Below are 26,202 nucleotides of genomic sequence, written 5' to 3'. Positions count from 1 at the left end.
ATTTCCTGTGTTGTAATTTCCTATTCTGTGTAAAACATCCATCAGAGCAGATGATGGAGGATCAATGTGCAGAGGGCACTGAGACACACCCCAGACACAATAACAGCCAGGTCAGCTGTCCGCTGCACTCTCTGTCCAACCCTCAGTAGAATGGACCATACACTCTTAGAAAATAAGGTGCTATCTAGAACCTAAAACGGTTCTTCGGCTCTCCCCTAGGAGAACTGTTTTTGGTTCCAGGTAGAACCGTTTTGTGTTCCATAGTAAACCCCTTTCCACAGAGGGTTCTACATAGAACTCAAAAGAGTTCTACCTGGAACCAAAAAGGATTCCACCTGGAACCAAAAAGGATTCTCTTATTTTTTCTAAGAGTGTAGACCCTGGGCCATTCTAACAGTTCTGGACATGTCTTCTCTTCTGATGGGATCATTCTGATCCTGCTATCCATTTAACTTATGCTTGAATGACAGGGGATGTCCCTGTCCTGTCCTCTACTGCACGGTCAGCGGTATGTCTACGTTGTCTAGGTGGGATGTCCACTTGGAGACACTCTGGGGGCAAAGAATCAATTCACCAGTCATCCATTGATGTAATAAATCACAAGTGTTTGGTATGATAAAACAATGGGTCACTTTACACATTTAACCTGAGCTTCCAATATCTACAACGAAGGAGACAACAATAAATATGTCCGGAGCAGAACGGCACAGTATTCCAGTGGTGGCTGGTGTCGCTTTCAATCGGTCTAAGGCACTGCATCGCAGTGCTAGCTGTGCCACTAGAGATCCTGGTTCGAATCCAGGCTCTGTCATAGCCGACCGCGACCGGGAGACCCATGGGGCGGTGCACAATTGGCCCAGGGTAGGGGAGGGAATGGCTGGCAGGGATGTAGCTCAGTTGGTAGAGCATGGTGTTTGCAACGCCAGGGTTGTAGGTTCGATTCTCACGGGGGGCCAGTATGAAAATAAAATAAAAAAATATGTATGCACTCTGGATAAGAGCGTCTGCTAAATGACCAAAAACAGGACGGGCTCATTTTAATGTCTGGAATGAAATAAATGGGACTGTATCCAACACATGGTTTCCAAGTCATTGATACCGTTCCATTGATTCCATTCCAGCCATTAATATGAGCCGTCCTCCCTTCACCAGCCTCCTCTGATGTATTCAACATAAGGCTGCAGCTGTAACACAACTAGTTTGTGACAGATAACCAATTTAAGCAATAGTACCACCTTGTGGCATACAGTGCCTTGCAAAAGTATTCATCCCCCATGGCGTGTTTCCTATTTTGTTGCATTACAACCTGTAATTTAAATGGATATTTATTTGGATTTCATGTAATGGACATACACAAAATAGTCCAAATTGGTGAAGTGGAATGAAAAAAATAACTTGTTTCAATAAATTCGAAAAAATAAATAACGGAAAAGTTGTGCGTTTATATGTATTCACCCCATTTGCTATGAAGCCCCTAAATAAGATCTGGTGCAACCAATTACCTTCAGAAGTCACGTAATTAGTTAAATAAAGTCCACCTGTGTGCAATCTAAGTGTCACATGATCTGTCACATGATCTCAATATATATACACCTGTTCTGAAAGGCCCCAGAGTCTGCACCACCACTAAGCAAGGGGCACCACCAAGCAAGCGGCACCATGAAGACCAAGGAGCTCTCCAAACAGGTCAGGGACAAAGTTGTGGAGAAGTACAGATCAGGGTTGGGTTATAAAAAAATATCCAAAACTTTGAACATCCCACGGAGCACCATTAAATCCATTATAAAAAAATTGAAAGAATATGGCACCACAATAAACCTGCCAAGAGAGGGCCGCCCACCAAAACTCATGGACCAGGCAAGGAGGGCATTAATCAGAGAGGCAACAAAGAGACCAAAGATAACCATGAAGGAGCTGCAAAGCCCCTCAGCGGAGATTAAAGTATCTGTCCATAGGACCACTTTAAGCCGTACACTCCACAGAGCTGGGCTTTACGGAAGAGTGGCCAGAAAAAAACCATTGCTTAAAGAAAAAAATAAGCAAACATGTTTGGTATTCGCCAAAGGCCATGTAGGAGACTACCCAAACATATGGAAGAAGGTACTCTGGTCAGATGAGACTAAAATTGAGTTTTTTGGCCATCAAGGAAAACGCTATGTCTAGCGCAAACCCAACACCTCTCACCACCCGAGAACACCATCCCCACAGTGAAGCGTGGTGATGGCAGCATCTTGCTGTGGGGATGTTTTTCATCAGCGGGGACTGGGAAACTGGTCAGAATTGAAGGAATGATGGATGGCGCTAAATACAGGGACATTTTTGAGGGAAACCTGTTTCAGTCTTCCAGAGATTTGAGACTGGGACGGAGGTTCACCTTCCAGCAGGACAATGACCCTGAGCATACTGCTAAAGCAACACTCGAGTGGTTTAAGGGGAAACATTTAAATGTCTTGGAATGGCCTAGTCAAAGCCCAGACCTCAATCCAATTGAGAATCTGTGGTATGACGCTGATATACACCAGCGGAACACATCCAACTTGAAGGCTTATTTCTTGTTTGTTTCAAAATACAAAATATTTTGCATCTTCAAAGTGGTAGGCATGTTGTGTAAATCAAATGATACAAACCCCCAAAAAATCATTTTTAATTCCAGGTTGTAAGGCAACAAAATAGGAAAAATGCCAAGGGGGGTGAATACTTTCGCAAGCCACTGTACATATGTAGATACCTCAACATACAGGGTCCTAAGAGATAGAGATGTGATCATTACAGGTGGACATCAAGACTATTCACTATTACATTGATATGTAAGGGATAATCAACAAGGGGCTATGCGTTTTATGGAAAATAATGAACAACGTGGAAGGTGTGTTCCACGACGCGCCAGCGGAGAGGAATTGACCTTCCATGGAGTTGCATTATTTTCCAGAGAACGCATAGAGCCCCGAGTTGATTATGACTTCAGTACCATTGCTGTAATTTAACACATTTGCCACTAGAAATGTGTTCATTTGCCAGTAGAAATGTGTTCAATGTCCACTGAAGTAGCTAGCAAGTTTACTACATAGCTACAGTAGTTGCCGTGGTAACCAAACAAAGAGACTTGCTAGTGTAGTATATGAGGAATTATGACTTTGCTAACGTTTTCAAATGGAACCTGAGAGGAGGTTTATTCAGCTTAGAGGGAGCATCTGGGGAGTAGTTTTAGGGGGACACCCCATAGAACAGAGGAAGACTGTTGTGTGGAGACAGGTGATTGGTCTGTATGGGAAACCACCCACAGCAGGGTAAAGATTATAAATACTTGGTTGAGACAAAGGAGAGCAGAATAATCATATTTGAGATGGGGCGATTATTCTCCAGGTATCTGCAGGTATCTGTAAATCGACGCTGTAACCCTTTGTTATGAATAAACCTTTATGATGAAAATACAGCGTCAGCGGTTCTCCTTGGTCACACAGCATAATTAGCAACGTTTTCTCGACACAACACTAGTTCAGCTAACCAAACCATCAGTCCTAGCTTGCTATTATAAAAATCGAATTCAACAATACCAATACTGTTTCAATTTAACTTTTGCTTTCAAAAGCAGCTCAAACAAAACATGTCAAAATTAACTATAGCCATTGAATTCTACCATGCCAATATACCGTTCGTTATTGGAAAATAATGCACGCTCTAGAATGCCCTTCAAGCCAATCAGAAAGGAGTATTCAACAATGCAATGGTATAAAGCTAATTATGAGGTAAATGTAACAGTATTTTAGCAGGGAGGTATTCATAAAACGGACTTACCCAGAGCACTTTGGATTAGCACAGTAACCAGAGCAATGATGAGAGTAACAACAGATGCATAAACCTGGAAGACAGGATATACAGGATTATAATAATAATAATAATAATAATAATAATCATATGCCATTTCGCAGACGCTTTTATCCAAAGCGACTTAGTCAAGTGTGCATACATTTTTACGTATGGATTACATTTTCATTTCCATTAGACAACTTTGAAATTGTTTAGCATTTTATTGTGTTACATACTGTACCATGAGCTATGTGACTTGTCATACTTGTTATAAAGATAATGGCCTACCAATGAGAACTGTATGGGGTCTTGAGTAATTTTACTGCAGGCCTTTCCCATATGGACTCTGAGTAGAGCTAAAGTACATGGCGTCAGATCCTCATCATCATCCAACATCATCCAAAACATAACCAAACTAAAACACAGCATTGGTCTACACAGTCTGTCATTCATTAGTCATGATGAGTCTAATATGAAACTAGTAAGTAGAGGGGGAAAATACCTTTGTAAGAGTCTCTCCATCACAATGTCCAGCCCAACATGAACTGATACACAACAGTATGTAGACACCCCTTCAAATTAGTGGATTCGGCTATTTTAGCCACACTTGTTTCTGACAGGTGTATAAAATCGAGCAAACAGCCATGCAATCTCCATAGACAAACATTGGCAGTAGATTGGCCCATACTGAAGAGCTCAGTGACTTTCAACGTCGCACCGTCATAGAATGCCACCTATCCAACAAGTCAGTTCGTCAAATTTCTGCCCTGCTAGAGCTGCCCCGGTCAACTGTAAGTGCTGTTATTGTGAAGTCTAAACGTCTAGGAGCAACAACGGCTCAGCCGTGAAGTGGTAAGCCACACAAGCTCACAGAACGGGACCACCAAGTGCTGAAGCGCATAGCGAGCACAAATTGCCTGTCCTCGGTTGCAACACTCACTACCGAGTTCCAAACTGCCTCTGGAAGCAACGTCAGCACAATAACTGTTCGTCGGAGCTTTGTGAAATGGGTTTCCATGGCCGAGCAGCCGCACACAAGCCTAAGATCACCATGTGCAATGCCTAGAGTGTTGTAAAGCTTGCTGCCATTGGACTCTGGAGCAGTGGAAACGCGTTTGCTGGAGTGATGAATTACGCTTCGCCATCTGGCAGTCTGTCGGACTAATCTGGGTTTGGCAGATGCCAGGAGAACGCTACCTGCCCAAATGCAGTGCCAACTCTATAGTCAAGTGGAGGAGGAATAATGGCCTGGGGACGTTTTTCATGGTTTGTCGTAGAAATATTTGACTAAAAATAGTCAACTCAAAAATATCTCTCAAGACACCGGAGCTTGTGAATCCAAGAATTAGACTTTATTGCATAACAAAGCCGAGCTTGCTCCATGGAACAACTACTGTCTTCCTTTAGCTTAGAGCTCCCTTTTATACACAAATGCATAATCATGTTACATAGCATATACAATTACCCCCCTTAGGGCAACTGATTAACGTATTTTAGTACCACTCTACCTTAGCTTTCAACGTCCAGATGTCACCTGTAATTTACTCCAAAAGGTCATGGGCGCTTTTCCATAGGAAGCCTCTTCCCTAATCTCATTATATTGGTAGCAGACCCTTTCCCTAATCTCATTATATGGTTGCAGACCCTTTCCCTAATCTCATTATATGGTTGCAGACCCTTTCTTTACAAATAATACACGTACATACATTAAGGCATTTATCATTTACCATCCTCCCTGGCCCTTGAGATTATGTGCATGTGGCCATGTGTCAGGTCATAGGGTCATAAGCAAAACAAATGATAACACTAGGTCCATAGTTACTCCAATCTCCACACAGCCATCACATGTCACCGACATACCCAGACCAGCTGCAGGGAGTTTATGAAAAACACATAAATGTCTCTGCTCTGTATTAACCCTTCAACTGGTTCTCAATCCATAAACATTTTAAGGCATATAGGTGTTTAATTCTACAACATATGTACTTGAAAATCATCCATAGGTTCGGGCTAGGCGCCTTAGTTCCAGTGAAAGGAAATCTTAATGCTACAGCATACAATGACAATCTAGACGATTCTGTGCTTCCCCCGTGCATAAAGCGAGGTCCATACAAATGGTTTGTCGAGATCAGTGTGGAAGAACTTGACTGACCTGCACAGAGCCCTGACATCAACCCCATCGAACACCTTTGGGATTAATTGGAACGCCGACTGCGAGCCAGGCCTAATCGGCAACGTCATTGCCCGATCTCACTAATGCTCTTGTGGCTGAATGGCGCAGTGGTCTAAGGCACTGCATCGCAGTGCTAGCTGTGCCACTAGAGATCCTGGTTCGTATCCAGGCTCTGTCGTAGCCGGCGCGACCGGGAGACCCATGGGGCGGCGCGCAATTGGCCCAGCGTCGTCCAGGGTAGGGGAGGGAATGGCCGGCAGGGATGTAGCTCAGTTGATAGAGCATGGCGTTTGTAACGCCAGGGTTGTGGGTTCGATTCCCACAGGGGGTAGGGGAAAAAAAAAATGTATGCATTCACTAACTGTAAGTCGCTCTGGATAAGAGCGTCTGCTAAATGACAAAAAAAAAAAAAAAAAAAAAGTCCCCACAGCAATGTTTCAACATCTAGTGGAAAGCCTTTCCAGAAGAGTGGAGGCTGTTATAGCAGCAAAGGGGGGACCAACTCCATATTAATGCACATGATTTTGGAATGAGATGTTCGACCTTTGGCCATGCAGTGTGTGTTCAATCTGTTTCTGATGATCAATGGGACATCAAATCCCTCCTCTGCCAAAACCACCAATTTATATATTCCCTGGGGATTCATGAGGAAAATTGTGAGTATTGATCTGTACAACTTCTGATGGTTAATTTTACAGAAGAGTAATTCTAAATTCTAGAGGCTTGATCATAGCATACAGGAAACGACAGTCACCTGGGAACTGCCTGCAAGGGCTGCTCTGCTGTACACTGATATGGCCTGATCAACAGCTCCAAGCATGCTGCTGGAGGAGTAGTAGTCTACCATCTTCAGCAAACCTGGAAACAGAGAGTACCAGTCTGTGCTAACTCCTTGTCACTCCTGGTCATGCCAAATGTTTGGCTTGACAATGACAGCAATGGAGTTGGCAGGAGCACAAACAGATCTGGGACCAGGCTAACAGAGAGACAGGTGCTTTATGTAAACTAGCTATTCCACTAGTGACTTGAGGCTTTGTGATAACACTGTAGTCTGTAGGACAGAAACTCACCAGAGTCATGTGTTGCATAGTTCATTGTGGAATGGTTGTAATACCTCCATTGACAGTCATAGCTCCTTCATTTCCTGCAATGAGAAAAGTGTGGTAACTCAGGTGTAACTGAATGTATCATAATGGTCATTCATGTCTCTTTCTGTCAAGGCACTGGGGCATCCATGTGTATGTCTCAAATGAATGTTTCTCTACATCTGAACTAAATTATTTTAGAATAATATGAGCGATGAAGTAACTTTGCATAAGAAAATAGGAATTAAAATGCCAGACTCCTTACCTCACATAGGTAGGCAACATTATTATGTGCCACAACCAGACCTGTTGCTGCTGCCAGAGCATACCTCACCAGAGCCTCACCCCTTTAGGAAGAATACACAGACACACACGCGCACATACACACACAAACACACGCACAAACCGTAACATCGGTAATTTGATTTGACAAATCAAATTAATGTGAGTACAATTGGACTGATGATCTAGAGTCTATTTTGCTTCTATCACCAGGGAGCCCTGGAGGTAGGCTTGGAGAGCCTCTCTGACCACATATCCCAGGTAACCATTCTGCTCACAAATCGTTTTAGCATGCTGGAGGGCAGAACAGATGATAAATGATACATGAAAAACCTAATTGAACCACTGAGGAGGTTCATCACATAATGAAATCAGCTAAGTATTGTTATTACATTATCATTACATAATTATTACCGTAAAAAAACAGAAAGTACGGCTTTGGTACAGAACACCATGACCTACAATAACCTCAGTGATTAAAGGTTTACTCTGGCATCAACTAACTCGTTACTCCGGCATCAGCCAGAATCTAAGAAAATGTGTGGGACACTAACTGCGTCATCTGGGGATTCATAAGACATGAGTGCCTCAACAATATACAGGGTCATTCTCTCTATGCCACACTGTGACATGGCACTTATTTTTAGATATGCAAATACCCAGGTCCTGTTCTTGAATTAGCCCTTGTCATTGAGTCAGATGACACTTTGCTGCAGGCTACCCTCTGGTGCATTGAACCATACAGGAGCTCTCTTCACTCACTGAGCGGATAAAATACTAATATCACAGCTGTGTCCTGGGAGACCCTGTCCAGGTTTCCTGTGGACAGGTACCAGGCTGCCTCCACCGCCCTGTCCACGTGGCCATACAAGGAGGAGTTAAAGAAGAGATGGAACACAGGGAGTACAGGAAACACACTGATTATTAAACCTTTCTGAAATCTGTCAAAGGCTTTCAACATAAAACTCAAGTTGATTTTAAAAAGGAGGGGTGGTCCTACCTCATTCTTCTCTGAGTGGTTTGGGTTCTTTCCATTTTAAGTCCCCTACTTGCATAGGACATGATGCTTACCTAAAGTAATTAGATAGAGTTCTCATACACGGCTGCAGGATCCTCCAGCTCCATGGCACTCTTAGCGTACAACCTAGCTGCACTCCCTATGTCCTTAGAGACACCATTTTGACCCCAGAACAGAAGCTTTGCTATATGTTTTTGCATAAATGACGAGTGATGTCACACTCTTGGCATTCTCTCAACCAGCTTCATGAGGTAGTCACCTGGAATGGATTTCAATTAACAGGTGTGCCTTATTAAAAGTTAATGTGTGGAATTTCTTTCCTTCTTAATGCGTTCGAGCCAATCAGTTGTGTTGTGACAAGGTTCAAGTAACAGACACATCTCAACATCAACTGTTCAGAGGAGACTGTGTGAGTCAGGCGTCATGGTAAAATTGCTGCAAAGAAACCACTACTAAAGGACACCAATAAGAAGAAGAGTCTTGCTTGGGCCAAGAAACACGAGCAATGGACATTAGACCGGTGGAAATGTGTCCTTTGGTCTGGAGTCCAAATTTGAGATTTTTGGTTCCAACCACCATGTCTTTGTGAGGTGCGGTGTGGGTGATCGGATGATCTCCACATGTGTATTTCCCACCGTAAAGCATGGAGGAGGAGGTGTTATGGTGTGGGGGTGCTTTGCTGGTGACACTGTCTGTGATTTATTTAGAATTCAAGGCACACTTAACCAGCATGGTTACCACAGCATTCTGCAGCGATACGCCATCCCATCTGGTTTGGGCTTAGTGGGACTATCATTTGTTTTTCAACAGGACAATGGCCCAACACACCTCCAGGCTGTCTAAGGGCTATTTTACCAAGAAGGAGAGTGATGGAGTGCTGCATCAGATGACCTGGCCTCCACAATCAGTGTTGCCAACTAATTTTCAGGGGAAGTAGCTAGAGGCAGGTCGATTTGTTGCTAAAAGTTGCTAAATGACGTTGTGATGTCATTGCGTGATGACGTCATTACGTAATAAAGTAAAACTGCGTCAATACGTAGAATGCACAATAACGTTACTCAAATTGACTGGCCATCTCAGCGACAAATATGATTTGACATTTGTTAGTTTGGATTTGTTTGTTTATTATCACATATTTTTATTTGTAAAAGTAATATAAACACAACACATTTAATATGATCAGATATTTTCATTTTTAAACACAACACATTGAATTATTGAACAATTATACATTACACATTATTGAATAATTACATGTTATTTATTTTCTTATTAACTAGTAAACCTACACATTCTGAACAATTATAGTTTTAAGCAGTGTATTGGTAGTTAGTAAACATGCTACCTAACTGATCAACAATTATAGGTACAAGCTAATAACAAGGTATTTATGCTAACTTATTGAACAAGCAACTTAACTCAAATAATGATGTGTGCGCTAGGCATCTCTCTCCATCTCTCTCCAGGTTGTTGTGCTGCTTGGCTGCCCTGCTGCTGCCTGTGCACGAGCTGAGCGCCTGCTGCTGACGTCACTCAAAATGCACTTTTGCAGCCAGGCACGTGTGTTGTGACTGAGTGTGTGACAGAGAAAATCGTTTTTGTGTAATTTAGAGGGAAATTGCGTGCATTTTAGCGTTTGAGTTACTTTTCAAAAGTTGCTAAAAGTTCCAAATACATTTTTAAAAGTAGCTAAATTTGTTGCTAGGTGCTGTTTGAAAATAAAGTTGCCAGGGTAGTCTGAAAAGTTGCTAAATCTAGCAACAAAATTGCTAAGTTGGCATCACTGTCCACAATCCACCGACCTCAACCCAATTGAGATGGTTTGGGATGAGTCGGACCGCAGAGTGAAGGAAAAGCAGCCAACAAGTGCTACGCATATGTGGGAACTTCTTCAAGACTGTTGGAAAAGCATTCCAGGTGAAGCTGGTTGAGAGAATGCCAAGAATGTGCAAAGCTGTCATCAAGGCAAAGGGTGGCTATTTGAAGAATCTCAAATATAAAATATATTTTGATTTGTTTAACACTTTTTTGGTTACTACATGATTCCATATGTGTAATTTCATAGTTTTGATGTCTGCACTATTATTCTACAATGTAGAAAATAGTAAAAATAAAGAAAAACCCTTGAATGAGTAGGTGTTCTAAAACCTTTGACTGGTAGTGTATGTGCGAGTGCTCCACCATTCCTCCCAATGTCACTGCAGGCTTAACTGCAATGTCACCTGAAAGACACAAGACATAAATTCATAATATAATCATAGCCCAAAAACTCCAAACTGCAAAATAAAGTATTTATAAATATCATGACGTGAGAGGATGGGATGTAGATTTTGGTTTTATTAAAGTATATACCCCATTCCTAATCGTAGTTCCCTAAGCTACCAATTGTGTGTCTCTGATGAATACATACTGTATGTTGTTGCTGTATGTGTCTTGATGGTGATAAACCAATTTCCCCTTGTGGGATTAATAAAGTTTATTCAATTCAATTGTATAGGTACCTTAGAGCCTTGTATGGAGAAGTCTAGTCTGATCCATGTCCAGAGAGGCAGAGATGTGTGGGCTCTGAATGCCTGATTTCCCCTAGACACCACACACACCTGAATTATGATGTCTCCTAAACATCAGACATGATGACAGTCCTTTAATTAATCATAAGACATATTGTACATCTCCCATAATGCACGCTTATATCCAATCATAACACTACCTATCGCACAAGGACACAGCAGCTTCATCACATTCACAGCCCAGCATGGCATCGTAAGTATCAAGTGAGAGGAGAACTCTGACAAATACACAATGACATCCTATCTGGTGAATCCACAACAAGCTGCCATGCTATGCCTCGCCTGGGTTAGTGAGCTGCATCAGATGAGTGTCATTTTACTGTTCTGATCAACGTGATGGAGGATATTCTTAAAACACCACTGCACCAGATAGACCCACATAGACACTGTGACCCTGGGGAAAAGGAGATTAATGAGATCTTTCACATTCCATTTTCTGTGTGACTGTCACTGTTTCAAGGCTGCCTCAGGGAGGAGGTTGAATGAATGTGTCGTTGTAATCTGTGATTACATCTTGATTTGATCTTAGATTATGCAACCATCCTTAAGCATCAATAAAGCACACCCACCCACTTGCATCATCTTCTACATATGTTTTTTGCTGATCTTTCAAAGCATATTTTAAAGCATGTAGACAATACATTTTAACATTTTAGTAATTTAGCAGACGCTCTTATCCAGAGCGATTGGTAAAGAAGATGACGCTGACAGACATGCCAGCTCTGCTTCTAGCAACATTGCATTATTTTTTTGTTGTTGTGTGTTATTTCTTTACAAGCATTTCGCTACACCCGCAATAACATCTGCTAAATATGTGTACTGTATGCGACCAATAAAACGTGATTTGATTTACAATTAGTGCATTCATCTTAAGATAGCTAGGTGGGGCAACCACATATCACAGTCATAGTAAGTAAATTTTTCCTCAATAAAGTAGCTATCAGCAAAGGCAGAGCTAGTAAGGGGGAAAGAGTCAAGTGCGAGTGTTAGTTCACGAAAGGCTTTTTTTCTTTTTTACTGTAGCATGCAGAAACGGATCTTTTAAGTGAAATCAAAATGGAAGTGAAATGAGCTGTCAGCATTGAAAAAAGAGACACAGATCTTAGCCTACTGTAACTGACCTAAGGCGTCATAAACTTTTGATGGCAGATGCTATCATTTTCAAAGTGCTAGTTCATGGACATTTCTGTTGAACTTTAAATGAACCCACTGTGTAAGAGGCCACAATACTGTATAATTAATTTGGCATTATACCGGTTATAACTATTCATGTTGTTGTGAGTCATTCCAGGTGACATTGTCATTACACAAGCAGAGCGCTTGTTGCCCACAAGATTACCCAAAGGATCAGCTGTCATGACAATATAAGGAAGTTTGTCATAAATGTAAATAAATTATACAATTTAAAGGAAAGTCAGATTAACCTGGGCTGCTCCACAGTGAGGAGGCAGGTTCTCTCAAGATCTATGTTGATGAAAGGGTGGATCTTGTAAATCACTCCAAAACTCTCTCCAGTGCTAACCAGGGTGCCGATGACGTGGATGTCGATTAAGGCAGCCCCCTGCACCTCTCTGATTCAGAGGGGTTGGGTTAAATGCAGAAGACACATTTCAGTTGAATGCATTCAGTTGTACAACTGACTAGATATCCCCTTTCCTTTCCCTTTACCATTGGGAATGTCAACATATCCACAGTGTCTACAAAGCAATGAAAGGAAAACAAAACATTAGTATACACTACAACTATAAGAAGGACTGAGGACACCATGTTAAACAAAATAATATGTCAGTGCTTTTTTCCTGTCTCAATTAATGGTGAAAGAGAGCAGCTCTCCGTTTGGGTTGATCTGTGACCCACTAGCGCCTCCTTCGGTAAGAGGGGAATAAGGCAACCTTAGAGTTACACACAAGGATACTTTATTGACACATACACTGATAAAATTAACATGGAAAGGTAGTGGAATGGTAGTGGTTCTGAAACAGGAGAAACAGGTAATGAATGCACTGTACACAATACAATAACTGATAGCAAAAGTAGAGAAACAAGTTTTTTTTTAACAAGGGAAGGACTGTATGAAAATGTATTTCCTACCTGCACATATTACAACACAGCTATACACAAAGGCAGCATACAACAATAGTAGTAACTAACTACGAAGAACAATATACAAATGTCACACAACTCACTTTGTGCACGCACTCCATCCCACAAGTTCAGAGATATGAGTCCAGCTGTTGTTGTGCAGGACAGAGATGAGCTTGCTGCTCTCTCTGTGACTGCTTGAAGGAGATGGAGGGGGAGGCAGGAATTGGGGATCTGGGACACAAGATAACTGCCTTTGATTGGCTGATCTCACTGTGAGACAAGGCCCCTGGCAACCATGACCCCTAGCAACCAATCGGTTTGGTTATGGCCAGAGGTGTGGAGGGCCAGTTTACAACCTATAGCCTTGCCTGCTAGGCTCCAGAGGGGGAGGGGAGCCTTCTGCAGGTGTTAGAAAGTTGCAGAGTTTGTGTCCCTGAGAGTGGGCTATGAGATTGTGTGCTTAGAGCCTCCAGCAGGGAATTCATAACACATGGGAACCTTAAACTTAAAAAGTATAAGTGACAGCCAGGTGAGTTTAATTGAAACACACATATGCAAAAACATGATTGGTTGATTTAGACCTGACCTGACTCATGTGGGCACTGGCGGACTCTGCCTCTGGTCAGCTGCCACCTCAGATCACCCATCCACGAGGGGCACCCAGGGTAAGTCTGGCTAGACGCTTAGAGGGTGTTACTGCCTGGAGCACCTTGAATGTCCTCACCAGGGACCCATGGTATGTGCTGTTGGTCCCATTGCCTCTGTCTCCATTGCCTTGGTCAAGGTGGTCCGACCAGGCTCGAACCACCACATTACAGATGTCCAATGTGTGCCTGATGAAGAAGTCCTCTCTGTAGGCCGTGTCTGGAGAGAATGTAAGCTTCGCCGGATAGGTCATGGGGACATGGACTCATCTGTGGTTGTTCCATCTCCTCTTGAAGACCAGCACTCCTGTCTTGGTTTGTGTGGAGACCACCACCTCCACTCCCACCTCACAGGCCATGGAGCACTGGTACCTAACTTGGACCACTGAGCCATCCATCATGTCTGGGTCCGAGTCAAAATGTATGGAATCATCATGTAGCACTGTGCTCTCTCCAGCTGGGGATGAGGAGGTAGACGTGGTGTGGGATGAAGCCTCACATAGTGCCTGGTATTATGTCCACCGTATGCTCGCTTGGTGTTCAGAAGGCCTCTCCTTGAATGGTCTCTTATAATAAACTATAATAAATGGGTAACATCCCTTGTGTATTATCCTTTATAAAATCAAGACAACAGAAATAATGAGTAAAGCCTCAGGCCTTTTCCTCACTTAGTATACCTTGTTTGTAAGATTCATTCTGAGATGCCTCCAGCACTGGTGACTAGCAGTGTGTGGCTGGAATATAATCTATTTTGTTTGAAATTGAAACACTGGAAAAATGCATATTCATTCAGATTTAAATTGCTGAACAGTGCCAGAAGCAGAGTGGGCCTAGTTTGGTATGTACATATTAAACATCATATGTTGACAAATATCATATTTTAAACGAGGTCCGTTTAATGACCAGGAGCTTAATGTGACATTTGTGGATATACTGTAAGTTGTGAGGAAAATAAAGTGATGTGTGGTGGTAGCCTGTAAACATAGAGCGATGATAGGAATACTTGTAATACCCACACTACACAAATATTTACACACGTTTGCAAGTTATTTAAATAGACTACCCAGAAAATGTTTGCATTCTTCAAGTTCAAAATTGCCTTTAGACTATTCACTCTACTGCAAGTCTATTGTAGTATGCAGTGACAGGCTACCTGACTTTTACTTTCGCAGAGAACACCTGGGCAGAGAGCAACATAGTCACGTTTCGGGTAGCCTTCCACAAGCTTCCCACAATAAGTTGGGTGAATTTTGGCCCATTCCTCCTGACAGAGTTGGTGTAACTGAGTCAGGTATGTAGGCCTCCTTGCTCACACACACTTTTTCAGTTCTGCCCACAAGTGTTCTATAGGATTGAGGTCAGGGCTTTAAAATGGCCACTCCAATACCTTGACTTTGTTGTCCTTAAGCCATTTTGCCACAACTTTGGAAGAATGCTTGGGGTCATTGTCCATTTGGAAGACCCATTTGCGACCAAGCTTTAACTTCCTGACTGATGTCTTGAGATGTTGCTTCAATATATCCACATAATTTTCCTTCCTCATGATGCAGTCTATTTTGTGAAGTTCACCAGTCCCTCCTGCAGCAAAGCACCCCCACAGCATGATGCTGCCACCTCCGTGCTTCACGGTTGGGATGGTGTTCTTCGGCTTGCAAGCAAGCCCCTTTTTCCTCCAAACATAACGATGGTCATTATGGCCAAACAGTTCTATTTTTGTTTAATCAGACCAGAGGACATTTCTCCAAAAAGTACGATATTTGTCCCCTTGTGCAGTTGCAAACCGTAGCTTGGCTTTTTTATGGTGGTTTTGGAGCAGTGGCTTCTTCCTTGCTGAGCGGCCTTTCAGGTTATGTCGATATGGGACTCGTTTTACTGTGGATATAGATACTTTTGTACCTGTTTCCTCCATCATCTTCACAAGGTCCTTTGCTGTTGTTCTGGGATTGAGCGGTATGACGGCTGCGTGGTCCCATGGTGTTTATACATGCGTACTATTGTTTGTACAGATGAACGTGGTACCTTCAGGCGTTTGGAAACAGCATGATCCAGAGTTGCGGAGGTCTACAATTTATTTTCTGAGGTCTTGGCTGATTTCTTTTGATTCTCCCATGATGTCAAGCAAAGAGGCACTGAGTTTGAAGGTAGGCCTTGAAATACATCCACAGGTACACCTCCAATTGACTCAAATAATGTCAATTAGCCTATCAGAAGCTTCTAAAGCCATGACATCATTTTCTGGGATTTTCCAAGCTGTTTAAAGGCACAGTCAACTTAGTGTATGTAAACTTCTGACCTACTGGAATTGTGATACAGTGAATTATAAGTGAAATAATCTGTCTGTAAACAATTGTTGTAAAAATTACTTGTGTCATGCACAAAGTAGATGTCCTAACCGACTTGCCAAAACTATAGTTTGTTAACAAGACATTTGTGGAGTGTTTGAAAAACGAGTTTCAATGACTCCAACCTAAGTGTATGTAAACTTCCGACTTCAACTGTAAGTACAGTCATGTTACATGCCATCATTGACTTAAATGGAGACGCCTTTTCTATTCATTACATTTCTATGGAATGAATGCTATAGTCTGGTTGCCTGGCTACCCAATCACATCCCTCCGGCCAAATGCCATGCCCAATAATGTTTCTTGTATGGTACCAAAAAAAAGTCTAAAGGAGATCCTTGGCAAAGGTGGTTTAGAACATCAGTGTCCTTGGGATGTCCCGATTCGGAAGTCACCCAATGACTGCATATGAATGGACAAAACAGGGGAAAATGACTGCCCACTCTTATTGAAGCCACGAAGTTCAAGGCTGACCGCGGTACTGCAGGCATTGTTTTCAGAAAACAGGATCCCCTATTATAGTGAATGGGAAAATGGCAATCTTCATGGTCATTCTTTGTGTAAATAAAAATATGTTTTGAAGTCAATCATTGTACCAATAATTGTTTCTATTACACCAGATGTACAGTGAGGGGAAAAGGTATTTGATCCCCTGCTGATTTTGTACGTTTGCCCACTGACAAAGAAATGATCAGTCTATAATTTTAATGGTAGGTTTATTTGAACAGTGAGAGACAGAATAACAACAACAAAATCCAGAAAAACGCATGTCAAAAATGTTATAAATTGATTTGCATTTCAATGAGGGAAATAAGTATTTGACCCCCTCTCAATCAGAAAGATTTCTGGCTCTCAGGTGTCTTTTATACAGATAACGAGCTGAGAATAGGAGCACACTCTTAAAGGATAGTCCCGTGTAGCTCATTTGGTAGAGCATGGCGTTTGCAACGCCAGGGTTGTGGGTTCGATTCCCACGGGGGGGGCAGTATGAAAATGTATGCACTCACTAACTGTAAGTCGCTCTGGATAAGAGCGTCTGCTAAATGACTAAAATATAAAAATGTATAAAAGACACCTGTCCACAGAAGCAATCAATCAATCAGATTCCAAACTCTCCACCATGGACAAGACCAAAGAGCTCTCCAAGGATGTCAGGGACAAGATTGTAGACCTACACAAGGCTGGAATGGGCTACAAGACCATCACCAAGCAGCTGGTGAGAAGGCGACAACAGTTGGTGCGATTATTCGCAAATGGAAGAAACACAAAATAACTGTCAATCTCCCTCGGCCTGGGGCTCCATGCAAGAGCTCACCTCATGGAGTTGCAATGATCATGAGAACGGTGAGGAATCAACCCAGAACTACACAGGAGGATCTTGTCAATGATCTCAAGGCAGCTGGGACCATAGTCACCAAGAAAACAATTGGTAACACACTACGCCGTGAAGGACTGAAATCCTGCAGCGCCCGCAAGGTCCCCCTGCTCAAGAAAGCACATATACAGGCCCGTCTGAAGTTTGCCAATGAACATCTGAATGATTCAGAGGAGAACTGGGTGAAAGTGTTGTGGTCAGATGAGACCAAAATGGAGCTCTTTGGCATCAACTCAACTCGCCGTGTTGGAGGAGGAGGAATGCTGCCTATGACCCCAAGAACACCATCCCCACCGTCAAACATGGAGGTGGAAACATTATGCTTTGGGGGTGTTTTTCTGCTAAGGGGACAGGATAACTTCACCGCATCAAAGGGACGATGGACGGGGCCATGTACCGTCAAATCTTGGGTGAGAACCTCCTTCCCTCAGCCAGGGCATTGAAAATGGGTTGTGGATGGGTATTCCAGCATGACAATGACCCGGGGCAACAAAGGAGTGGCTCAAGAAGAAGCACATTAAGGTCCTGGAGTGGCCTGGCCAGTCTCCAGACCTTATTCCCATAGAAATTCTGTGGAGGGAGCTGAAGGTTTGAGTTGCCAAACGTCAGCCTCGAAACCTTAATGACTTGGAGAAGATCTGCAAAGAGGAGTGGGACAAAATCCCTCCTGAGATGTGTGCAAACCTGGTGGCCAACTACAAGAAACATCTGACCTCTGTGATTGCCAACAAGGGTTTTGACACCAAGTACTAAGTCATGTTTTGCAGAGGGGCCAAATACTTATTTCCCTCATTAAAATGCAAATCAATTTATAACATTTTTGACATGTGTTTTTCTGGATTTTTTTGTTGTTATTCTCTCTCACTGTTCTAAACCTACCAATAAAATTATAGACTGATCATGTCTTTGTCCGTGGGCAAACTTACAAAATCAGCAGGGGATCAAATACTTTTTAACCTCACTGTATGTCCTTGAACCGACTATTTTAAAATCGCACACAGAAGAAGTTACAAGGATAATTTAGTTGCTAATGGCAGCCTGCTGTACTGCGTCAGCCTTCAACTTGAGTTACTCAATCAGAGGGGACAGCACTGAGCTAGCCTGCAACTAAATTATCCTAATAACGTTTTCTGTGTGCCATTTTAAAATAATCAGTTCAAGGACATACATCTGGTGTAATAGAAGCAATTATTGCTACTATGATTGTCTTATTTTTTGTATTTATTGTTACATGAAGATTGACCACGAATATTGCAATTTTTCCCCATTTATTACAATGGGGGATCCTGTTTTCTGCAAATAATGCCTGCAGTACCGCGGTCGTTCTTGAACTTCATGGCTTCAATGAGAGGGGCGGTCGTTCTCCCTTGGAAGTCACCTCATTGAAGTTGAAATGTAAAATGGTTAAAGTAAGGGTTGTGGTTAGGGTTTGGTAAGGGTTGAGGTTATTTTATTATTTTTTATTTTTTAGGGGGTAGATCAGCTTTAATATTTCAGATAGATTGTAACTTCCATCAATGTAATTGTCTGCATTACTTCCAATCCCCCATATGTTTTTTTCCCTCGCAAATATACATATATAAATATACATATATACACATATACACACACATACATACATCCATACACACACACATATCCTTTTATAAATTATATTTCCCTTCATTACCTTCCAACCCCACCACCCCTTCCCCAATTGGAGTAAACTAGTGAACAACAACGCTTAGGCCTCTACTTTGTCACGTTCGTTGAGTACAGGATTGGACCAAGTTGCAGCGTGGTATGCGTACATATAATAATAATAATAAATAATATGCCATTTAGCAGACGCTTTTATCCAAAGCGACTTATAGTCATATGTGCATACATTTTTACGTATGGGTGGTCCCGGGGATCGAACCCACTACCCTGGCGTTACAAGCGCCAAGCTCTACCAATTGAGCTACAGAGGACCACATGTTCATTTATTGAATAAACACCGAACAAAACAACAAAAGCAACGTAACGTGAAGTTCTAAAGGCTTACATCAAACAAGCCAAACACACAGAAACAAGATCCCACAACATACAGTGAGGGAAAAAAGTATTTGATCCCCTGCTGATTTTGTACATTTGCCCACTGACAAAGAAATGATCAGTCTATAATTTTAATGGTAGATTTATTTGAACAGTGAGAGACAGAATAACAACAAAAAAATCCAGAAAAACGCATTTAGAAATTTTATAAATTGATTTGCATTTTAATGAAGGAAATAAGTGTTTGACCCCCTCTCAATCAGAAAGATTTCTGGCTCCCAGGTGTCTTTTATACAGGTAACGAGCTGAGATTAGGAGCACACTCTTAAAGGGAGTGCTCCTAATCTCAGCTTGTTACCTGTATAAAAGATACCTGTCCACAGAAGCAATCAAGCAATCAGATTCCAAACTCTCCACCATGGCCAAGACCAAAGAGCTCTCCAAGGATGTCAGGGACAAGATTGTAGACCTACACAAGAATGGAATGGGCTACAAGACCATCGCCAAGCAGCTTAGTGAGAAGGTGACAACAGTTGGTGTGATTATTATATGGGCGGCAGGTAGCTTAGTGGGTAAGAGCGTTGTGCCAGTAACCGAAAGGTCGCTGGTTCTAATCCCCGAGCCAACTAGGTGAAAAGTCTGTCGATGTGCCCTTGAGCAAGGCACTTAACCCTAATTGCTCCTGTAAGTCGCTCTGGATAAGAGTGTCTGCTAAATGACAAAAAAAAAAAAAAAAAAAAAAAAATATTCGCAAATGGAAGAATCACAAAATAACTGTCAATCTGGCATGGGGCCCCATGCAAGATCTCACCTCGTGGCGTTGCAATGATCATGAGAACGGTGAGGAATCAGCCCAGAACTACACGGGAGGATCTTGTCAATGATCTCACGGCAGCTGGGACCATAGTCACCAAGAAAACAATTGGTAACACACTACGCCGTGAAGGACTGAAATCCTGCAGCGCCCGCAAGGTCCCCCTGCTCAAGAAAGCACATATACATGCCCGTCTGAAGTTTGCGAATGAACATCTGAATGATTCAGAGGAGAACTGGGTGAAAGTGTTGTGGTCAGATGAGACCAAAATGGAGCTCTTTGGCATCAACTCAACTCGCCGTGTTGGAGGAGGAGGAATGCTGCCTATGACCCCAAGAATACCATCCCCACCGTCAAACATGGAGGTGGAAACATTATGCTTTGGGTGTGTTTTTCTGCTAAGGGGACAGGACAACTTCACCGCATCAAAGGGACGATGGACGGGGCCATGTACCATCAAATCTTGGGTGAGAACCTCCGTCCCTCAGCCAGGGCATTGAAAATGGGTCGTGGATGGGTATTCCAGCATGACAATGACCCAAAACACACGGCCATGGCAACAAAGGAGTGGCTCAAGAAGAGGCACATTAAGGTCCCGGAGTGGCCTAGCCAGTCTCCAGACCTGAATCCCATAGAAAATCTGTGGAGGGAGCTGAAGGTTCGAGTTGCCAAATGTCAGCCTCGAAACCTTAATGACTTGGAGAAGATCTGCAAAGAGGAGTGGGACAAAATCCCTCCTGAGATGTGTGCAAACCTGGTGGCCAACTACAAGAAACGTCTGACCTCTGTGATTGCCAACAAGGGTTTTGCCACCTAGTACTAAGTCATGTTTTGCAGAGGGGTCAAATACTTATTTCCCTCATTAAAATGCAAATCAATTTATAACATTTTTGACACGCGTTTTTCTGGATTTTTTTGTTGTTATTCTGTCTCTCACTGTTCAAATAAACCTACCATTAAAATTATAGACTGATCATGTCTTTGTCAGTGGGCAAATGTACAAAATCAGTAGGGAATCAAATACTTTTTTCCCTCACTGTAGGTAGGCAACATGGCTGCCTAAGTATGATCCCCAATCAGAGACAACGATCGACAGCTGCCTCTGATTGGGAACCACACCCGGCCAACATAGATCTACAATATCTAGATCTTACACATAGAAATTCACACCCTGACCAAACCAACTAAAGAAAACCGGGCTCTCAAGGCCAGGGCGTTGCAAACCCCGAGAGAGTTGCCTCTCGGGCTTCCTTAGCGGTCGGCACCGTTGGCGTCGCCATTGATCCTCTCCTACCTGGGCTTCTACCTTCGCCCAGGGTCCTTTACCAGAAAATATCTCCTCCCCAGACCACATCTTCCCCACCTGTGTCCAGGGTGTTTGCTCCTCCTGGACACGCTGCTTGGTCCGTTGGTGGTGGGATCTTCTGTCACGCTCGTTGAGTACAGGATTGGACCAAGGTGCAGCGTGGTATGCGTACATGTTCGTTTATTGAATAAACACTGAACAAAAACAACAAAAGCAACGTAACGGGAGGTTCTAAAGGCTAACATCAAACAAGCCAAACACACAGAAACAAGATCCCACAACATAAGTAGGCAACATGGCTGCCTAAGTATGATCCCCAATCAGAGACAACGATCAACAGCTGCCTCTGACTGGGAACCACACCCGGCCAACATAGATCTACAATATCTAGATCTTACACATAGGAATTCACACCCTGACCAAACCAACTAAAGAAAACCGGGCTCTCAAGGCCAGGGCGTGACATACTTCCAGCCCATACATACTATATACATTTTATGGACACAGTCAAATTCTACAATATTATATTATCATGATGTCCATCTGGTTTTCTTCTATATGTCATATTTTTCTAACTGTGCTCTTTCACAAAAGCTCTCAACCGATAACCTATATACTTATTATGGACACAGTATGCTTTACATTAGTTATCTTGTTGTTATTAGTTGTTGTTATTAGTCCCATCCTTCAGCTTCATTCAACATCTCCCATCTATCTCTTAACACCATCCATATTGGATTTATATTTGCCATATAATTTTCAACTGTACTGTGATGTTTTACAAAAGTTCTGAACCTTTCTATTGTCATTGTTTCTACAGATCGTAAATTGAAAATAATTTTTTTTGCTAAAAGTATTATTATATTATTGATCGATTGACTATGACTTTTCAGATCACCCAGTAGTGCTATCTGCAGGGTTAGCTCCAGGTAAATATTGCAATCATTTAGCCATTCTTCGCAGCAAAATCTGCAGAGCTGGGAAGATTGTATCCCCCATATAAATAACATTCTATTGGTAGCAAGAATTTTGTATAAGAATTTAAATTGAAACATTGTAAGTTTTGAATCCGGCATCGTTTCAGTTCATGAACACTATGCCATGGAATCGGTACGTCAAAAATCTCTTCCCAACTATTTTGCAATCTATATGGGATGGCTGTCAATCCTTTGGTCCTTAAATGAAACTGGTATACTTTTTTATTTATCACAATTTTCTTTAACCAATTATATTCTTTAATACAAAGCTGACAGACAAGTTCCTTACTTTTTCCCCCTTCCACTTTCCTTTTCCATTTTTGCGGTAATGCTGCAATTATTTGGTTGTAATTTTGGGTAGAGCAGACATTTCCATATGTTTCTGTTAGCTGCATGTGCGACATAACTCCACCAGTCCTACCGATAATATCACTTACGAAGATTATACCTTTTTTACATTTATAACATTTTGTCAATTTTTTTTAGTTTTTTATCAATTAGTATATTTTAGTTTAACCACAATATTTGTTGCATTATTTGTTCTGTCGTTTTTGGAGGATTAAATTGAAATTGCAACCAACTTTCTATGGCTTGTTTTAGAAATAGTGATATTTGGGAGATTATTTCCTTTTCAAATAACTGAAAGTGAGAGGTTGTAATCTGAATAAAGGGACTAAAGGCCATTCTTGAACATTGGGTGAGACAATTTTACTAATTTGCTATAGAACCAGTTCGGATTATTAAAGTATAACTTTTGTATGACTGAAGCTTTTAGTGATAGGTCTAATGCTTTAATATTTAATCATTTCTGTCCTCCGAATTCATATTCATTATATAAATAGGCCCGTTTAATTTTGTCTGGCTTGCCGTTCCAAATAAAATGGAATATTATTTTCTCATTAAGGTTAGGGTTTAGGGAAGGGAATTTCCCAAGGATCCCAGATAGCACTAACCCAGCGAAATTGAATTCAGGATGAATCATCAGGCAAATAGTCTGGCGATGTACACAGGCCAATGTGCAGCCTACTTTTTAAACACAGGTGTGCATGTTTTTGGCTTAGACTGGGGCACAGACTGAACTACAGACACAATCTAATTTCATACATCTAAATCAACACAAGTACAACATGATTTATGAGACAGGTATCACCGTTTTTTATGACTGGCATGGTTTACTCCACATTTCACGCGTCTCGATAATGAGGTAATGTAATGCTATTGATATAATGCTACTTGTTTGGACAATACAACTGAGGGATCATTTACTATATAAAAATGCTCATTTTTGTTACATTTAAGTCAGTGTATCCCCACTCTCAGAGACAAACAGACCTTGACTGACTCTCAAAAACTAAAAACATTAGAATCAATAATTGACATTGGAGGGGAAATAATTAATCGATAAATAAGTTATTTTACATATTAAGGGACACATTTTTTCAATGGCATTACAGGATCTGTGTTGTTTCAAGGACTATTTTCTTGACTCTAGATGGAATTTTTCAGCTTCACTTCGAATAGACCAGGAAAACACCTCCTTGCTTTTTGGGAAGAGAACCAGACATACAACAAGCAGTGGCTTATCGTAGAGCAACAGTGGAAGCCCACTGCATCTTTATATTGATACCTCAGTGAAAGCCCCAAAACAGTTTGGCCAAATCAACCATAACATTGCACCAAACCCCATCACGTCTGCCAACTGTGCCCTCTGGAGAAGGATTCTGGCTCTACCAGCTTCGCCACGTCAGGTGGCTGTCCAAAGCTGCTAACCCACATGCTGCACCCATTAAGGGCACTGAGCTGCGTGTGGTGGCCACTCTGTGTGGCTGGGATGGAGGACAGGTAGAGCAACGTCCTCTTGAGCATGGCAGCAGAGGGATGGATCAGGAGAACAGATCAATGATGGGGAGTGAAACAGATGATCGGGCAAAGACAGCTGCAAGTGAACCAATCTCTCAAGCAAAGGGACAGGATAAGAGGCAGTGCCTCTCACCAGCCATGAGTCACGTGCACAAGTACAGTGAAATGTCTGCTGGAGGAAGTGGTAGGCAGGTGCTCTCTGGCCCCAGCCTGTAATATGTCTGCAGTGACGGGACACGCCTGCAGGGAAAGCTGTTCTCTGTGGGCTCCGGCTCACCCTATGCCTACTCTGTGCTGGAGGAGGGGTACAGTGGGGGCTGGAGGAAGCACTCTCACTGGCCAGGGAGGCTGTGTACAGGGCCACACATAGAGACGTAAACTCTGGGAACTGTGTGGATGTGTACCATGTCACCTCACATGGATGAACTCGCAGGGACAGAGATGAGCTGAGAGAGCAGTATTACAGAGAGAAGGAGAGAGAAAGAGTGAAGGTGAAGGAGAGGAGGAACAGAGAGGAGGGGGGAAAGGATGAGGAGATTGGTAGTTAGGGTAATAAAGAAGGCTAGAGTGAGGAGAGAGAAGTTTAGCAGAAGAAAGAAAATAAGAGACGTATCTGGAGCCAATAATTGTAGCCTTTTAGAGTATTACTTAAATGAAATGTTAGCCTACATTAATATTAATCATTTTTATAAACATCAGAGGTCATGTTTTCATTTACCTTAAAACCCAGTGGACCAGCTTGAAAGCCTGAGACTCCCCTCTGTTCATAATAACTACATTATTCACATTATGTAACCTAGGAAATAATATTTTAGACTTAGTGTCTTAGATTAGCTAGAAGTACTTGATTTACAAATCAGTCTCAGACAACAATGACATAGAGTTAAGAAAATATTTTATTTCTGAGAAGTCATCAGATTGATAATTTCAGAGAATTGATAAGTCTCTGGACTGGAAGCTTCAATGCAATATGTCCTTGGACTGCAGAAAGGAAGTTGGGCCACAAGCACAACCTGGTAATCGGATGTCCCTGGACTGCAGAAAGGAAGTTAGGCCACAACCTGGTCCTCGGATGTCCCTGGACTGCAGAAAGGAAGTTGGGCCACAAGCACAACCTGGTCCTCAGATGTCCCTGGACTGCAGAAAGGAAGTTGGGCCACAAGCACAACCTGGTCCTCGGATGTCCCTGGACTGCAGAAAAGACGTTGGGCCACAACCTGGTCCTCGGATGTCCCTGGACTGGAGAGCAGAAGTTGGGCCACAACCTGGTCCTCGGATGTCCCTGGACTGCAGAGCAGAAGTTGGGCCACATTCCTCTTCATAGTGAAAATTGTAAATGAAGTTCTTGGAATGACAAGTTTCTTGTCTTTAGAAAATTACACCTTAGCAGTATAATTGCCAGAGACCAACACTGCTTTAATGTCATTATTATGTCCAGACAGATATCTTCAGTAATAGAAAAACTACATGTATTTGTCTCAACAAATAATAAATATGTATCTTGTAGGCTAACACTGCATGTCCATCATTGTGAACCATCACATTTTAAAGGGTTTTTCTTTATCATATGTAAACAAATGTTTACATAAGTCCATAGTGAACTTTTGTAATCGATATTGCGAAGGCGATAATGAACTATAGTGAGACCATCTCGAGGAAAACTGACCGAAGTGCAAAACTGCAAATCAGTGATGTATTTCCTTTACCGGCAAAACTCTTTTGATAACAACGGAAGTGGTGCTATCATCATTCTTAGTTCAAAGATGGCTCTTGCTCATGTGTTGCAAAGTGAGTCAGTAGATTTTTCAAACTATGGTCACCAGCGTCTGGAAACAATAGAACACTATG

General features: G+C 42.2%; 1 pseudogene across 1 annotated transcript; it reads right to left on the bottom strand.

The window, feature by feature from the left end:
• Window positions 1–41: 41 nt before the first annotated feature.
• LOC311149130 lies at window positions 42–14,359 on the bottom strand (annotated as a pseudogene). The gene is made up of 17 exons: window positions 14,342–14,359; window positions 13,607–14,170; window positions 12,604–12,632; window positions 12,360–12,457; window positions 11,218–11,329; window positions 10,867–10,982; window positions 8,126–8,281; window positions 7,558–7,641; window positions 7,331–7,412; window positions 7,051–7,124; window positions 6,735–6,838; window positions 6,524–6,614; window positions 4,310–4,352; window positions 4,096–4,222; window positions 3,796–3,859; window positions 380–551; window positions 42–184 (listed from the first exon to the last, which is right to left on the bottom strand). The product of its transcript is annotated as an uncharacterized misc_RNA (transcript).
• Between the last annotated feature and the right edge of the window lie 11,843 nt (window positions 14,360–26,202).

This window comes from Coregonus lavaretus, assembly GCF_964263955.1.
Source record: "Coregonus lavaretus genome assembly, chromosome: 21".
NCBI lineage: Eukaryota > Metazoa > Chordata > Actinopteri > Salmoniformes > Salmonidae > Coregonus > Coregonus lavaretus.
This window is presented reverse-complemented; position numbering and strand designations above follow the sequence as displayed.